Here is a 6,000-nt window from a genome sequence, read left to right on the forward strand (position 1 = left end):
CCAGAAAAGATATGGACTACCAGGTAGGAGAGCATGTATTGCTAAAGGTATCACCATGGAAGGGATTAACTAGATTTGGTAACAAAGGAAAATTGAAACCTCACTACGTTGGACCATTTGAAATTTTGAAGAAAGTCGGAAAAGTTGTGTACGAGTTAGCTTTACCACCCCATATGCAGCATATTCACAACGTATTTCATGTATCTATGCTTAAAAAGTACAACCCTGATACAAGGCATGTAATAGAATATGAGCCAATAGAACTTCAGGCAGATTTGTCGTATGTAGAGCAGCCGCTAAGAATTCTAGATCGGCAAGAGAGGGTATTAAGAAATAAGTCTGTGTCATTAGTGAGAGTTTTGTGGAGAAACCCAATGGTTGAAGAATCAACCTGGGAGCTCGAAAGTGAAATGTTAGAAAAGTATCCTCAGTTGTTTGCATAGTGTGATTCTGAGGACAGAATCCTGTTAAGGGGGGGAGAATGTAACGACCGAGAAATTACGCTTGTATCATATTATAATAAAGATAAATTATGTGTATTATTATATGATTAATTGTGTTGAGTTGTTTAACCCTAATCGTTATGTGCTACGTGTTGTCTGTTTTGATCTAAACGTGTTTTGGATGATTATTGAGTGTTTTATCACAAGTTATATATTTTATATCAAAACCCGTACAGCTCAAACAGTGTTTTAAAAGCCCGTATTTCAAACAAAAACCTTGGCCCTATTTTACCAAAAACAACCTATACCATATCGATATTTTGAACCCCTAGACATTTTACAAATTTACCTTTTTCGCGAAAAATGACTTTTCCGGACCCCTTCGGGTACCAAAAACCCCACAAAAATCACATTTTTATTTTTATATGATCATGAAATTATCATACATCTTTTTTCTTTGCATTTGTGTAATATTCACAATTTTGGGAATTTTTGACATTAATTTTGTATTTATTGGATATTTAAAAATTCATTATTAATACCCAAAAATTATAAAAATTGGGGCCAAATATTTTTATTAGATGTGTAATTAGACCCTTAATTTTATTTAGGGGTATTATTTTCATAAATATAAATATCAGATTTGTTATTAATTAATCAGTTAATTATAATTAAAAATCAAAATATTAAGAAATTGATTTTGGGGGTGAAGAACAATTGCACAGCTTCAATCACAGATTTCATAGTGTTTCTGATTCTCAAATCGATCATGTGAGTAATCAAAACAAAGCTCTTGATATCTACTTTCTATTCATACCATCAATTTCATGTTTTGTTGCCTAGATTTTTAATTCGTATTTTAGGGTTCTTGAACTGAAATTGGGGGTTTTTGATTCCGGGGTTGTGGGTTGATTTTTGATGTTTGGTATAGTTTCCTGTACTTGTTTACAATTGATTTATGCTATTTAATTGATCGGAGTTATGTTCTAGATAGTAGTTCTTAGTTTCAAGTTTTTACAATTTTATTTTAATTCGTTTTTGAAGTTACATGAATCTGAGGTTATTTTGGTTATTGGGGTTAGATTATACAAGGGATAAGCTTTATTTTGGTATTTTATTTGTAATTTTTGATGTACGAAATCGTTAGTTTAGTATTTGGCCGGAAAATTGTTTGGTTTGATCGGAGAAATCGTTCCTGGGGTTATTGGACGATGTTGTTGGTTTGGTTGTGTTCCTGAAGTTATTTGGAGTGAAAACCCACCAAGAATCGGTTCGAACGGTGTCTGTTTTGCCTGGGAATCAAGCTCGCCGGATTCTGCTACCCTTCGCCGGCGTTGCTACGTTTTTGGCCGGAGATGGAAGAGGAACAAAGGATAGACGGCGATGTTGCAGCGTATGGGAAGCTGTAGCCGTAGGGAATGATTTTGCATCAAAAACGGAACGAAAGCGTGACTGGTTGCCGGTGTTTTTGGTTCGCCGGAAACAGCTCGCCGGCGCCGGTTTCTGGGCAACATGGCAGCTGTTCTTCAGCGACCCGCCGACCCGGTTGTTAACCCGAAAAACAACCCGGGTTTGATCCTCCAGAACCCAAGATCCATTCCCTGTTTCTGTTTCTGGTTAATTAATTATTTAATTATATTTTGTAAAATCAAAATTAGTTTATTAATTCTAAAACTCAATTAAAAATCAGTTTTAAATTCTGAAAAATATTATAATTAATTTCTAAATTATTTTATTAATTTAGGAATTCGAATTTAAGTATTTAATTAATTATTTAATTATTTATCTAATTATTTATTAGTTATCTAATTAATTAATAATTAGGTAATTAATTGATTAATTAATAAATAAGTATTAAAAGTAATCGAATAATACGAATAATAATTCGTTAATTAGTTAAATATTCCAAGTAACTCATACCTATTCGAGTCGTGATTCGTTAAGTTAGAATTATTAATCGAGCGATATTTATTCGAAGAGTGTTGTAATAATTATACATATCGAATAATTAAATACCGATCGTCTCTTGATTAATAAATCGTATATGCTATAATAATAATAACAGTTCAATAGTTATTCAAGAATCGCGAGTAGCTCGTATATATACGAGTAGTTTCTCGTTGAGTTATGATTCGAGTAATAAGTACTGATTCGATAAATAACGTATCAGCTAATTGTATCGATTGATTATTTGTAAATAATCGATCTAATTAAGTAAGTAATAAAAATTTATAAATAATTGTAATAAATTGTAATTAATCCTAATAATTAGGGATTAATTATTTTTAAAATACAATAATTATTAATTATTTATTTAAAAATATAATTAAGGATTATTTAATTATAATTAATTATTAATTAATTAAATCTTGTTTAATTTATAATAATTAAACCGTTAGTCCGATTTGAGTAAAACGAAGACCCCTAGACTCAGAAAAATGAAACGAATCCAATAAAAATAATTGTAAGTCATAACTTCTTCTGGAAGAGAGTGGTCTTGTGTTATTTAATGGTATATAGACCCTAATAGGGGTAGAATCGAGTCAAATAAATCTCGAAAAATTGCAATAAAGTCAGATAGGGTTAGTTAATACAGGTATGAGCCTAGTATCAATTCCAAAAATATTTATAAGTCCAAAAATTAATTATGTGTCTTATGTGCTATGTGTTTTACGTGGTTATGTGAACCTTATGTGCTATATAAATATATATGTATATATGCGAGTCAGATAGAAATGCATGGGTAGATTGATAGGGTTGCGTAGTATCAATTCGAGGTACGCGTATGTAGTAAGTTATCTAAACGACTATTTTTCTATGATTGGTTTAGTGTCAGCAAGGCAGATCAGGCTAGAGACCGAAGGTGGTGAGTGGAACCAGGTTAAGTACGCGCAAGGCAAGTTTTCCCCTATTCTAAATTCAGAATAGTGAATTATATCCCATTTTTCCATATCAGTTACCTTTGATAATTCTTGTTCATATACACTATTACAAAATTATTGAATCTTGTTTCTATTTAATTTCGATTCTTGATTTCTCCCAATTTATTGAATCCTTTATTCATATTCCAATACTTTTACCCTTGTTACATATACTCGGATATATCCTGATGTTGGGATACATCAAAAGCATTCCGATTGTTTCGGATGCTAAACCTTGGAGTGGATGGTTACGATACGGGCTGGGTTTAACCCAGACCTTTAATTAATAGGCCATAGTTGCCTGGGTACTCCTTATGTTGATTGGGTCTATGCTGCTGGGTATAGATCCGCACTGTATCCTGACTGATCAGCAGGTTATAGTGCATATGTTGGTTCTTGTTTCCAGTCTTGTTCATTTGGCACTCGCCAGTGTTGCCAAATTATTATCCTATACAGATTAAGATGGTTGTTCAAAGCAACTGATTATCAGTTCATTTATTCTTCTATCTTTATACTATATATATCGTTGCAGGCTTGTTGAGCAATTTTGGCTCATCCCCTTTTATTGTTATTCCTATTGTTTTACAGTTAAGGTAGAGAATGAAACCCATCAGGACCCGCGTAGTCAAGAAGCGAGTCAAGCAGCGGGACCCTCTTATACCAAGAGTGTTCATCCCTATCCCCGAAGAGAGCTTTGAGCTACCAGATCAGGTGTAATAGGATAAGTAGTATTATGGTTTGAATAAAAGTTATGTGGTGAGAATGTAGATAGAATAAAGTTTTGTAACAAAGAGAGTTCTTGAGACTGACTGTTTTATTTGGGTTGTAATAAAGTTAGTGTGTCATTCTTGTTTTCTACTCCTAACCTTAAAAGATCCTGAGTAGTAGTAGTTCGGGGTAATTATCAGATTTTTATTCCGCTTGTGCAGGTTTAGTTTGTAGCTGTTATTAATAATGCCCCAAATCTATACCCCGGATTTGGAGGGTGTTATAATAAGGGCACCTCCTTGTGATGATTTGCTCTATTTAAATCTGCAATAATCCTTCTTTCTTAAACCCAACAATTTAGCTTGTTGGTTGGGTTCTCAATCTCAATACTCTCAATAAGATGGTTAGCAAGCATCATAAAGAATCTAGCATAATAGACACTTTTACCTCTCTTATTAAGTTATCCTAACTTAAAGCCTAACTCAAACAAAATCAAGTCACCGAAATTAAAGTACTTATCAGTAACTAGCATGTAAAGCATGTTAAGCATGGATATATTGATAGAGTCAAAATTGCTAATCTTACCAGAAAACACTTTAGTTACCACATCACACAGATAACTGAAGGGTTTTTAGCACATAAACGCAGCGAAAACGTAAATTTAATCTTAAAAAAAACGGAAACCCTCCGCAGGATCCATGCAAAAAAATAATATTTAATTCGTAGTTCAGTATATTTACCTTAAGAAGCTTTACATTAATGGAAAGATGGAGGTCTTTAATAGCGATCCAAGAACGATGAACCGAGATCCTTAGCAGCTGCTCCTCAAGTGTGAAGCACTCCACCGGTATCCACCAAGAAAACGATGTAATGAAGGAGGAGGAGATGGAGAGAATTAGGGTTTTGTAAATCTTTTTGGTTGAGGCAAAAATAGGGTTTATAATAGTATATTTATAGGTAAAATTTTTAGCTGAAAATTTTCCCATAAAATATTATTATTATTAACCCTTTATTATTCTCACTAATAATTAAAACACCTTTTAATTATTAATCCTTTTTCTAAACTCTTTAGAAATAATTCTCTTAGTTGATTTAATTTCCAAAAATTAAATTCTTAATTAATAATATTAAGAATCTTTTCTTAATTAATTTATAATCAATTAAATCTCATTTAATCAATTATTAAAATTTCCAATTAATTATTTATTTCATAAATAAATAATTATCAGCCATTATTTATTAATTCCTCCACCATTAAATCATTCTCTTTTATGGTGTGACCCTGTAGGTTCAATATTAAGCCGGTAGTAGAAATAAATAATAATAAAACTATTTTATCATTATTTATATAAATTCTCTAATTCATTAAATATGATTAATTAATTAATCATATTTATTCTACATCGTGAGGGATACTTCTCAGCATATCGCGACTATCCGGATAATACGAATTCACTGCTTAGAATACCAAGAACCTATTCAGTGAGTAGTTACCGTGCAATTAATTCCTTCTACCCTGCAATGTCACGATTAAATACAAGGCATGGAACTTGTGTCAAGACTATCTTATTTAATCACTCACTTTCCCATTGACTATGCTTAGTTCTATTTAATGTAAATTAGAAACTCCTTTCTAATTTCATTCACTTTGACCAGAGATTCCTGAACTAACATAAGTGGATCAGCATTGAACATTCTCTTCCTATACTGGAAGGGGTAGATCCTTTATTGATCATACACTATCTTCGTGTACAAATTCATATACCCAGTAGAGCCCTTATAATTGTCCCTTGAGACTAAGAACTAAACCAAAGCATAGTTCAGTGTACACAAGATGACTATGATGACCTCAAGTGTAAGGATACTTGTACAACTATCACTATGTGAACAACTGCTGACACGTGAGTGAACTCCATCAGTTGTTCAGC

The sequence above is a fragment of the Apium graveolens genome, chromosome 2 (genome assembly GCF_009905375.1).
Source record: "Apium graveolens cultivar Ventura chromosome 2, ASM990537v1, whole genome shotgun sequence".
Taxonomy (NCBI): Eukaryota; Viridiplantae; Streptophyta; class Magnoliopsida; order Apiales; family Apiaceae; genus Apium; species Apium graveolens.